Raw genomic sequence first — 12601 nt, 5'->3', positions numbered from 1 at the left:
AAGAACGCTTTTAAATATTTAGTAATCCCTAAGGACAATCTTAATTGAAGGGGGTATTCTTTATTTTTTTTTAAAGAAATCTACCATTCTTTTTTTTTATTTTATTTTTTATTTTTTTTAACGTTTATTTACTTTTGAGACAGAGAGAGACAGAGCACGAATGGGGGAGGGTCAGAGAGAGAGAGGGAGACACAGAATCCGAAACAGGCTCCAGGCTCTGAGCTGTCAGCACAGAGCCCGACGCAGGGCTCGAACTCACGAACCGTGAGATCATGACCTGAGCCGAAGTCAGACGCCCAACTGACTGAGCCACCCAGGCGCCCCAAGGGGGTATTCTTTATACTATGAGTGAGTGGCAGTAAAGAATATGGTGACTACTGGTATAGCGAGTGCCAATGTCTGGTTCAAAACCCTCAGATGAGAGTTTTGTCTACTCTCATTTGTGCCCCAGCAGTACAAATATCAAAACGGAAGAAGAAAGAAAGAAAGAAAGAAAGAGCATTTTAGCATTATCATGAAAATTTTTTTGACCTCCCAAATGCCACATTTTGGCAAGTGCTAAAGCAAATACAGCAAGAGGCTATTTTAAAATTAGGTGGGGGCAGGGGGCAGGAGGCACCTGGGTGGCTCAGTCGGTTAAGCACCTGACTTCAGCTCAGGTCATGATCTCACCACTCATGAGTTCAAGCCCCGCGTCGGGCTCTGTGCCGAAAGCTCAGAGCCTGGAGCCTGCTTTCAGTTCTGCGTCTCCCTCTGTCTCTGCCCCTCTCGCACTCCTGCTCTGTCTCTTTCTCTCAAAAATAAATAAATGTCAAAAAAATTTTTTTAATAAAATAAAATTAGGTGGTAAATTTGGGCCACCTGGCTGTCTCAGTCAGTACAGTGAGCAACTCTTGATCTCAGGATTGTGACTTCGAGCTCCACACTGGTCGTGCAGGTTACTTAAAAATAAAATCTTTTAAAAATAAAATAAAATTAGGGGCTGGGTATATTGGTATTCACTGTATTAGTCTTTAAGTGTTTCTATATATTTTTAAATTTTCATAATGAAATATTGGAGGAAAAGTTTTGTATGTATGTAAAAAAAAAACAAAATTGTTAGCTCATTTCGTGAGGCCGAGACTGAAGAGTGAAATTCCTGTCCTTGGCCTGCCGTATTCCTTATCCCCTAACTGCTCTAACGGCCTCATGATCTGGAAACATCTTCCCTGTCTCCTGGTCTTCTCACGTGTGATTCCTTAAGCCAGAATACAATCTCTCCTCCCCACCTCTCTCGGTGCTCCAATAAAATTTTACTTTAGCTTTCAGACTGGGGCTGCAATAGCTCCCCCCTCACCCGAGGAACCTTCCCTGTCTCCCCGTGGCCTGACTTTGGGGCTTCTACTGCTAGAGTCGGACAAAAGAGCAAAGCACCTGGACATCCGCCCAAGACACCAACAATGACCTTGGTGGATGATGCCAGTTAACGCAAATTTCCCCAGGTGACTCTTTAGGTAACGGGTGAAATATGAAAATCTTAAACAACTTATGTAGGCCTCCCCAAAAGTTGCCCGGTTTCAAAAATCGTACTTCCAAAGAGGTGAAGAAGCTGTCCTGTTACGTTCAGTGTCTGTCATAAATCTCGTGTTTCGAAAAAAAAGAAGAAAGTAGTTTTTATTACTAGACAATTCTTTCCTCTACATCCTCCCTGATTACGTGGGTTGGTTTGTTTTGTGTTTTTTTTTTTTAAGTTTCTTTCTTTTGAGAGAGAGAGAGAACTTAGGAGGGACGGAGAGAGGGAGGGAGAGAGAATCCCAAGCAGGCTTCACACCCTCAGGGCAGAGCCTGATGTGGGGCTCGAATTCGCACACCCGCGAGATCATGACTTGAGCCAGAATCAAGAGTCGGACGCTTAACCAACTGAGCCACCCTGATTATATGTTGAACATACGTTAAAGGAATATCATTGTGAAGAATGCCAACTGATTAGTCTGCCTGGGAGGCTCCCGTGTTTCAGCCTGTCCATTCTTCCGTGATAGCATGATTCCACTGTAACTCAGCTCGATTTTCATCTCCGACTACAAGCTCCTTGAAGGTGGGGACTACCTGTTTATCTTTGTATCCCGGGGCCTAGTCCGGTGCCTGGTACCTAGAACATGCTCACGAATCAAGGGAATCCGTGACGCTAGGGGAGGATTTGCCACCCTGGAAAGTGCAGACATCTATTACACAAATTCCACCTACAGTGCCTGCATGATAACACAAACAGGGGTCCCGAGGAAAGAACCCAGCTCCTCTGGTGATCCGCTTAATCCATCAAGTATTTGTTGAGTGACAAACACCAGCAACTCAGACCTCAGAGCCTGCATGCTGAGGGAATGCAGAACAAAGCAAGGTCCCTGCCCTTCTGGAGTGAATAATGCTGACTCTACAGACAGCCATGAGACAATGTGAGAAAGATTAAGCGTAGGGTTCCATAAAACAAAAGCTGCCAGCGGCCCTTCGGGGGATCCAGAATTTGAATATGGGATGCTACAGAAACCTGTTCCTCCCTTTATTATACAACAATCGAATGCAGACAATGGAAGCAGGGAATCCGAAGCCCAAGTTTCCAAGTAAGCTAACAGGTCATGCGGCGTATGACCAAACAAAAACATCAAGTTAACGAAAGCGGAAAGAATTCTGAAAGGCATCTGTATACAGTGTATCCAAATATCTATTCAAGAATGAAAAAAAAAAAATCAGGGTGCCTGGGTGGCTCAGTCAGTTAAGCGTCTGACTGTTGTTCAGGTGGGATCTCACGGTCCGTGAGTTCAAGCCCCACATGAGTCGGAGCCCCACATGGGGCTCTACACTGACAGTGCAGAGCCTGCTTAGGATTCTCTCTTTCTCCCTCTCTCTCTTCCCCTCCCCACCCCAATAAATTAGTTAAAAAACAAACAAACAAAAAAAGGATGAAAAAGTTATTTTTGAATGCTTTTCTATGTAGCCCATGGGCCAATTGATTGAGGTTTTTGTAGGTCCTAAGGTAGACTTACCATTCACCACCCCCAGGAGAGATTCGCAATCATAGTAACCGCTTACCAAGTCACTTCGCCAACATTTACCAAGTCACTTTATATTTCTTGTCTAATGTAATCCTCATTACATTGCTGCCCTGACCTGGCAAGCGGGGTCCCCCTTCTGGGCCCCACAGCCCAGAAGTCCATTCCAGCTTTCCTCCAGCCATGCCCTTCCCACCCGGCAAGAGGCCAAAGCGATGGGCACCCCCCCACCCCACCCCGAGAGCCCTCACCCCCATCCGCTTCTAGCCCGGCAGCAAACACAGGATGCGCAGTTGAATTTGAACTTCAGATAAACAGGGAATCAGTTTTTAATAACGTCCCATACTCAGTATATGCGTGTCTCAGAATAGCGACTTTCTACCCAACTTTCATGACTGAGCCAAATGCCATCGCCCCAGCGCTCTCATCGGCGGGCAGGGTGCCCCGGGCAGGTAGAAGCAGGGACCTCCTCCCCCTCACATGTGCTGCACATCACCTGCACTCCTGCTCTGTTTTCCTTTCTCTGTCCCAGGGTGCAGGACAGTCAACTCCTGTGCTCCTCTCACCTCCTGTGCTCGATGAAAACTCTTCACTGAGACCTGATTTAGGAGAGTGCCGGACAATCCCGTGTTTCCCACTAAGGCCTTTGGGCCTTGCCTGGGGAAACGTACACCTGTCTCAAATGCTAGGGTTCCTATCAGGCTGAGGGAGATCTGTGCATGGGAACCCCCGGACCTGTCCCCGAGTCACGAAGAAGCACTAGGGAGTCCCCCACCTTCCTCCCCCGACGCAGGATGGCTTTTCAGAGAGCGGTCTCTGATGGACAGGCACGCCTCACATGATTTCCTTCTTCCTTCCCTCATCCTGAAGGCTGTAATTAACTCTCCTTAGGGAACATCTATCCCATACATATCTGTCTCGTTTTTCTCCCTGAAACTATATAAAATATCAAAATATTTAAATCAACAAGAAGCTTCAAGTTAGGATGTCAGAGTAGTAACAAGTCAATAAGAAAAAGACAAAAGAACCCCAGGAGGTCTGTCTGACTACACTTCACAGCATTTACAAACATACAAATAGGCAAAACGCGCTTAAAGAGAGGTCAAACTCATTGTTATTCAAATAAAAGGGAATTACTTTTTCTTTAAAGTTGCAAAAGGAAACAAAAAGATTTAAGCTTCTAAGACAGGGTTTTGGCAACAGCGCATTGAAATGGGGACACTCTCGTGTGCCGCCCAAAGAAGCGTAAATGCAAAAACCGTCTCTGGAGAGAGAGTTTGCCAATTCACATCCAGAGCCTTGAAAACGTTCGTATTTTTCCGACCTAACTCCTCCATTTATAAAAATTTCTCGTGAGAACACATCAGATAAGCGCTTGAGAGTTTTCACAGCTGTACGCTTAAAAAAAAAAAAAAAAAGTGTGAAATAAATAAATGCTTCACAACAGGGGGATGACTAAATAAAATTTGGAATATGCATATAATGAAACACTGTTGTCGTCGCTGGAAATCAAGTTTTCAGGAGAATTCCTGACATGAGAGACGATGGTAACTAACTGAGACCAGTTAGGTTGTCCCGCAGTTAACAGCCTTAAAATCTCAGTAGTTCAGCACAACAAAAAATGCCTTTCTTGCTCACATTCTACATCCAAGTGAGATTAGGCAGGAGGCGATGGGGGAGGCTCCCCCCATACAATCACCCAGAGCCCCAACCTCTCAGATGAACGTGTGACCAGCCTCTCAGCAGTGAAAGAGAGGACAAGATCGTCCCGCGCAGGCATTCAATTTCCAGCCCAGAAGCGATACACCTCACTTTTGATGACGGCCCATTGGCCAGAGCTAGTCACGTTGCGCAAAAAAATGCAGTCCTACTACGTTGGAGGCGGGGAGCCAGCTAAGCAGCAGTGCCAGAAGTTTCTACCATTCTACTTATTGTATAACAGTAGGTTTAAAAAAAAAAAGTGAAATACAAATACACACTTAACACAAGTCAATTTCAGAGGAGTATTTATGGTACTTTCCTCTTTGTATGTTTAAATGAATGAAATCCACTCTGATGACAGAGGTATCCGGGTTGTGAAACTGTAGATGGTCCTTCTTTTCTTCTTTAAACACGTTTGCATTTTCTGAATTTTCTACCAAGAACACCTTACTCCTACAATAAGAGGAAAACCAAGTGATATGTTTCAGGATTGCTCACGCTGTCCTGGGTTTTCTCACCTTTGGAGAACCAATTTTTCTTCTCCCTAGTTCAGCAAATTCCTTCTAAGTCTCAGCCCCATCTGTAAAACGGGAATAATATTACTCTCCTCCCCATAAGAGAGCTAAGTGAGAAGTAACCAGTAGATGGCCATTTAAAGACAGTTGCATCTGGGGAGGAGGAGGGGGGCGGCGGGGGAGGTGCTTCTTAGATGCAAACATCACGATGCTTCCCCCCAGACCTGGCAATTAAATTCTGGCACCCTGCACAGGAGATTAGACCACATCCTGCTGCCGTTTAGCCAAAAGATATGCCCAATTCACTCGATTATTCCCTAAGGAAATGTGAACCTTACCAAAGAGTTCAGACTTGGGGGCGGAAATAGCTCAGAATAGTCACTCTCACAAGTGAACCCAAGTGAATGGATTTTATCTCCTGGCTGCCAAATTCACGGTTGAGAGTCTCACGCTCTGCCGACTGAGCTTGCCGGGCGCTTCAGTTCACGGTTGATATCCTTAAGTCTTTCTGGCTAACTTGGGCTCCAGGGGTTCTTGCCTCCTCTAAATCCTTACTGTTCGCATAGTCTCTATCAGACAACCGACCCCAAATCGTTTGACACCTTGTTTCACACACATACTAATTTCCAGGGTCAGGGTTTATTTCCCGAGGAAGGCAGGGACTCCCTGGGCTCCTCTGGGCTTTTCTGCCCCCACCCCCACCCCCACCCCCAGCCAATCCAGCTCAGTACCAGCATAACTCAGCACTGCTTGATATAAGTCTTGTCCAGTGGGGCACCTGGGTGGCTCAGTAGGTTAAGCGACTGACTCTCGATTTCAGCCCAGGTCATGACCTCACGGTTTGTGAGTTCGAGCTCCGCTTCGGGCTCCACGCTGACAGTGCAAAGCCTGCTTGGGGTTCTCTCTCTCTCTCTCTCTTTCTGCCCCTCCCCTGCTTGTTCTTTCTCTCTCTCAAAATAAATAAACTTAAAAAAAATCATATGCTGTATCTGTTCAAAGGAAAAACAAAAAAGATGTAGTTTCACAGGGCTGTCAGCCCACCATCTTCTAGTGAGGAGTGAAAAGAAAACGTGGAACCCCCCGTGCGTCAGGGAGAGATGGAATGCTTATGTTTGGGGTCTTCTTTATTTTTAATATGCCCCGCTAGCCAAAGGTCTCCATCGGTGCGAAGAGAAATTAATTAGTGGAGGCATCACCACTGCGGCTTATTTTAACTAAATGTTGACGTGACAGGGATGGGGAAGAAAAAGGAGAAGAGAGGGATCATCGCAAAACAGATGAGGTTTCAATTAATGGTGTCTCGAGATGTCACTTCGTCGGGAACGAAGTAAGAATGTTCTCTCTGGGCAAATAGCTCATCCAATTTCACATTCACGGTATAATCGAAGACTTACCTCACCTGTAGGGTTCCCAACCTGAAGCGGGGACAGTGAAGAAAAATGCTAAGGTGACTGGAACATTCTCTGTGCCTCATCACGTACCATCTCGGCAGGCCCAGGGACACAGAGCCCACACGGACATTGCTGGGTCATACGTGGGCCCGGCGTTCAATTTTAATAAGGCGTTCATTCACACTGGCCTCAGGTTGTGCGAAATCATGCATTTTCACACGGGAACCACAATCCTGCATTACAAATGATTCCCACCCCTTTGGACTTCTTAGCTGTAAATACGAGATTTAATCATAACCGTTAGCTCTGTGATTTATGGAGATCATAAATCACATTGTGTTTTGAGTCTCACACTGTCTGTCATAGTCCGAGAGACCACGGCAACTGGCATCTTAGGACGAGATGAAGGCAAGGCTGTTTATAAAGATATTTTGGAGTAAATCGCTTACCCGGAGCTGGAGGAAATGGTTCTGGCCACAACAAATCTTTCAGTTTGGGGTATAGGTGGAAGCAGCTATTCGTGCATCCCCCACCGTTAATCCCGTCCACCTACCTTCTCCCTATACAAGGACACGGAGAGCATCACTCTGTTTTTGCCTGCTATGTATCATCACCCCCCACGGAGAGGAGGAAAAGTTGTGAAAAGTAGGAGTATTTTATTGCCTCCTGGCACCGAATTGGTTTGGGAAAATCAGGGAGGAGAAATTCCAACTTTGCCGAAAAGCGATCAAATAGCACGCGTTCGAGCCATCTCATAGCCCCGCATGGACTTTTATCCGGCACGCTGGGCCTCTCCACCATGCCATGTTGCTTCCTTTGTTTCGGGTGTATATTATGCCCATAACTTACTTGTGAACCTCCACAACTGCTGGCTTCATCCTAAATGTTTAATGATCCAGATTGCGGTGCTGGTCTGCATGAGGCTACCGTAACAAAATCCCAGCAATTGGGTGACCTAGACAACATGAAGTTTATTTTCCCACATATGTTTCCAGTTCGGGAGGCTAGAAGTCCAAGGTCAAGGTTGGACAGGGTTGGGTTCTCCCGAGGCCTCTCTCCTTGGCTTGCAGAGGGCCACCTTCTCACCCGGCCCTCACGTGGTCCTCCATCGGTCTGTGTGTGTCTGTCCTAGTCTCTTCTTATAGGGACACCAGTCATATTGGATTAGGGCCCATCCATATGACTTCATTTTATCTCAATCACCTCTTTAAACATCTTGTCTCCAAATAAGGTCACATTCTGAGGTGGTTAGGGTTAAGACTTCAACGTATGAATTGGGGCAGGGAAGAGGACGTAATTAGGCCCATGGCATGTTTTTTCCTCCAGCATCACTAGGGGAAACCCTTACATATATGCACCCACACTCATACACACCCTTGACATCTTTCTGTAACTTGATCAGAACTTCCTATTCCAACTGTTATGGTGGGAGCCACGAGGGGTGGGGGAGGGTCTTAGTTTCTTACGGCTTCAAGCAGTCTTGTTGGAGGAAACCAGTGTCTTCCAGCAATCGCTCAGTTGGACAGGCTGTCTCATCTCTCTCAGGGACTTGCACACCCACGTTTACCAGGTGTGGAGGGAAACGTAGTATCCTCGTGGCGGTGAAAGGAAGGCTTACGGTCACACTCTCCCCTGGCTGCGGCTTCTCCTACCCGAGGACAGGTGTGGGCGTCTGTTGTCACTGCTATTGTTGCTTAAGCGCCCAAGGCCATCGTGACCCAGTGTCTGTTCCCCTGGTGTAGGCGTCACACGGTCATTACTCCTAGGGACACTGGCCTGTCCCACTGCTGACAAGAGCTGCCTCACTGGTCCCATAAGGGCCGCATAATCTGCTCTAGCCTCCTTTTGACCCTCAGCTCCAGCAATCACCTTTCCAACGCTCTCGTGCGGGACAACTTGGCCCTTCACCATGGTGAGGCTCACCAAGCCAGTGCCTCAGTCTCACCCACATCTCCACTAACGCACACTGTGGCAGCAGCATGGGGCCAGGGCACCAGGCTCCTTTGACTAACACATCACCCGCCCTCCTTCTGGCTGCGGCCACCTCCTCTCAGTCTGCAGCACCGTGTGAGGTGACCTCCTTTCAAGTTCTGAACTTGACATCATGGCTCAAAATAATGACACTATCTCCGGCCTCCAAGTTTTACTCTTGATATACAGATAGAAGCCTTTTGGAATTTGGGAAACACTTTTCCGTCTCAGCAGAGCCTGGGTTTGAAGACTCTCTCGCTTTTCACACAACAGTTCTAACATGAAACCCAAAGCGAAGCCAAGATTCTTTATTCTGGGTGGTCTCCTCCTTCCCCCGAATTGACAGATTCGATGCCAGGACAGCCTGATAGCGAGGAGTGGAAATACATGGATATGTCGAGACTACAGTCCCCTGTTGCACTAGCAGCTGGGAAACAAATATTCCAGTACATCCCGCAGAATAAGCTGATTTGTTACGGGCATTTAATGATCTGGTTAGCCCCGGAATTATTTTCCTCAGTAGATAGGTAACTAGGGAGGCAATGAAGAGAACCCTCCAATGTGTTCATTAAGAATTCACTGGCAGGGGCCTTTCTCTGGCTCAGAGCCAGAAACCTTCAGGATCCAACAATAATAGTCTTCCCAGGAACACGAAGGTGCCCACCACCCTTATTATTTGCTCATACCTCACTTGGGAGCCCTAAGGACTATGGAAACCAGTAGAAGAGAACCCTGGGGAAAACATCCAGTACAGAAGGATCGAATTGACTGGGTTCCTGGTAAGTACATTAAATAGAAAACCTGACTCAGAGGCAATACAAATGGCCGCCGACATGGGACTCGCGTCAGATTGCCTGGCTTCACGTCCTGACACGCCCCCTTCCTACCCTGTCACTCCAAGTCATGAAACCTCTCTAGTTCTGTTTCCTCATCTGTAAAATGAGGGCTCTTGAAAGACCTATGCTTATGGCGGTGGCGTAACGCTTATAAGAGTTAATACGTGCAAAATGCCAGAACAGCGCGTGACACATAGCAGACTCTGTAAATGTTAACGTTAGTATTATCAGGTTGTGGAAAAGCGGTTATTATGAATAATATTAATAGCCAAAATTTATTGAGTGCTTATAATATGCCAGACAATGTTATAAATTCCTTACACGTGTAATGGAGGACGAAAAATTATTAATATAAGAATATTTTTAAAGCCTGTTTTCCATCCCCTTCCCAGCTCTCTCTCCACCCTCACTTCCACCAGTAAAATTCTGATTTGGTTTACTTGGCATTTCCCCATATCCTCAGCTCCTGGGCCCTTAATCCACAGGTTGGGGGAAAATGCTGCAAGCCTGAGAGACAAGAAGATTTATATTTGAAATAAAGAGAACTCCTGGCTGAAACAAAAAAGAATAGCTCCAAGAAAGCACAGCAGAGCGAGTCTGAGAAGTTTTACTTGGCAGTTGAGAGTGGAATAGGACAGATTTTCAAGTACAGCCACTCTGGGTTGAAAGTAAGGAGCAGACAAATTGAAGGCAGAGAATTTTTTTTTTTTAAGTGTGGCTCTTCCTGATGTAGATTCTACCCTCTCGGAATTCTCTTCAGAAACTACAGCAAACGTTTGCTTGAATTGCGTTTGCTCGAGCTTCTCTGCTAACTTGTGTTTTGTCTTTGAATGTGATTGTAAGTGGAGACAGGACCACATGGGAACCCACCTTTATACAGGTTATACACACATTTCTCTCTCAGGTTATCCTCACAGCAATACTGTGAGTCTGATACTATTATTACCCCTTTTAGCCGGCATCAGTTCCTGCTTCTTCTGTTGTCCTCCTGAGATTGTTGTCGAAGGAAGCTAAATGCCTGGTTTTTGGTAAAACAAAAACCAAAGTGTGTGTGTGTGTGTGTGTGTGTGTGCGCGCATGTGCATGCCTTTTAATTTAATTAAATATTCACATTGTTTAAAATTCAAAAGGTACAAATGGTATAAAGCAACGTCTCCCTCCTCACCTTGTTCTCCCAGCCATCTGGTTCCCCTTCCTGGAGGCAAACAATGTTATCAGCTTCTATTGTATATTTGCAGATAAAAGCATTACAAGCAAATACATTTTGTCTCTCCCTCTTTTTTTAAATGATAGCATAACACACTCAACCCGGTGTGCTTTGATTGTTTCCATTTGTCAGTACTGGGAACAATCTTGGAAATCATTCCATTTTGGTATACAACGAGCGTCCTCACCTTTCCTGATAGATAAAAATAGCCCGTTAGGAGGCACCCTCATTTCTTTGACAGGTTCTCTGTTGGACAATCAGAATACTTCTCAATTTGTGCGATGGCAAATGATGTGACAATGAATACTCTGGGACATAATGTCATTTTGCATGTTTGTAGATCCATAGTATAAATTTCTAGAAACAGAATTTCTGGGTCAAAGGCCATGTGCACATGTATTTTTAATAGACACTCCTAAATTGCCTTCCATAGATTATTTTTAACAAAGTACATGCCTACCAGCAACGTAGGAGATTGTTAATTTTCCCTCACCCTCTCCAACACAGTGGATTATTAAACTTTCTGGTCTTTGCCCATCTGATAGATGAAAATGGAAAATCCATTTCTTCTCTTGCCTCAGGTTACTTGAGTTTAAAGTGTAACTTGTTGCCCACAAACCTTTTGATTCATTCATTTAAATAGTATAAGGCATTTCCCACATACAAAGCTCTACCCCAGTCACCCCTTCACCCTGTAAAGCAGAATCTCTCTCCAAAATCATTTTGTGGCTTAAGATTCCTCCAGATGGCTGGCATTTGAATAACTCCTGATTTCTTCGCAGTTGAATAATAGGATAATTATTGGGATTTGGGAGGAGAAAATAAATAATATTCCTGTCCCAATTTTCTCCCCAGCCCCCTCCCCAACCCAGCTCCGACTTGGGACCAATCAAGAGACAGTCACAGGAATCAGACAGATGGAGATGAAAATATCTGCTTTATGTCTGATAAAGCCGATTGGAGTCTAAAGCTTAGACCCAGAAACAGATGGGTTTTCTAATATCTGCCCTGAACCAAAAAACAAACCAAAAAAAGCCATAATTAAACCCATACACCCAGCCACCGGCAGGCCTCCTCTGCAAAGGGCAGTCTTCTGTGCAGTAATGGCTGTTTATTATAGGGCCTCAGAGGAAAGTGGGTTTCCTGAGGACAGCCAGGCCCAAAAGGAGCCTGCAGAAGGGCTGAGCCACATGGTCTGCTCAACCAGACCAGCAACACATGTTACATGTTGCCATAGAAGTGTCACTCCCCAAATCGTTCCCTCCGGCACCCCAGAGGCAAGGAAATTCTCATCCCTCCATGCAAATGTAGGAACAGGGGATAAGAATGGTCCACTAATCATTTCACCTTCAGGGATGAAGTTCTAAAGAACATGGGACCTTTTGGGGATGGGAGGGAGTTGAAAATGTGAGAAGAATACAGACTATATTCATTACTTCATCCATAAAATACTGAGTGAGGATTTACCTAGCAGCAGGCTCTGTCCTAGGATCTGGGACCACGATGGCAAATACTCAGATCTCGCCTTCTAAGAGAACCGATATTGTACATGAGAGATAACCACGTAAATAAGTCATCTTCTACAAACTCGGATCGAAGCATGGACAAAGCAACAGGCAAGGCTTTGCAAAGAAGGCACCTTGAGCTGTGCTAGGAAGGGTGAGCAGGGCAGTGAACAGCCTTGTATGTAACATTATTTTGCATAAAGGGTTTGTGGGGTGGGCCTGAGAAATGCCAGATCAGAAAAAAAGAGCAGTCGCAAAAGCAGAGAATGGAATCATCTTGTGTTTGGATGGGGACCTGTGCAGAGGGGAAGGCAGGGCACAGGTGATGTAAGACAAGGCTGGGAAGGTACCAAGGCCATCAGATCTTGGCACAAGCCAGTCCATGTGCCTGGAATGTCCCACTCTTTCTATAAAATTTCTATTGACTTCTTCAAAGTCATGCTTAAGTCTTA

The sequence above is a fragment of the Panthera tigris genome, chromosome B2 (assembly GCF_018350195.1).
Source record: "Panthera tigris isolate Pti1 chromosome B2, P.tigris_Pti1_mat1.1, whole genome shotgun sequence".
In the NCBI taxonomy this organism is placed as follows: domain Eukaryota; kingdom Metazoa; phylum Chordata; class Mammalia; order Carnivora; family Felidae; genus Panthera; species Panthera tigris.
This window is presented reverse-complemented; position numbering follows the sequence as displayed.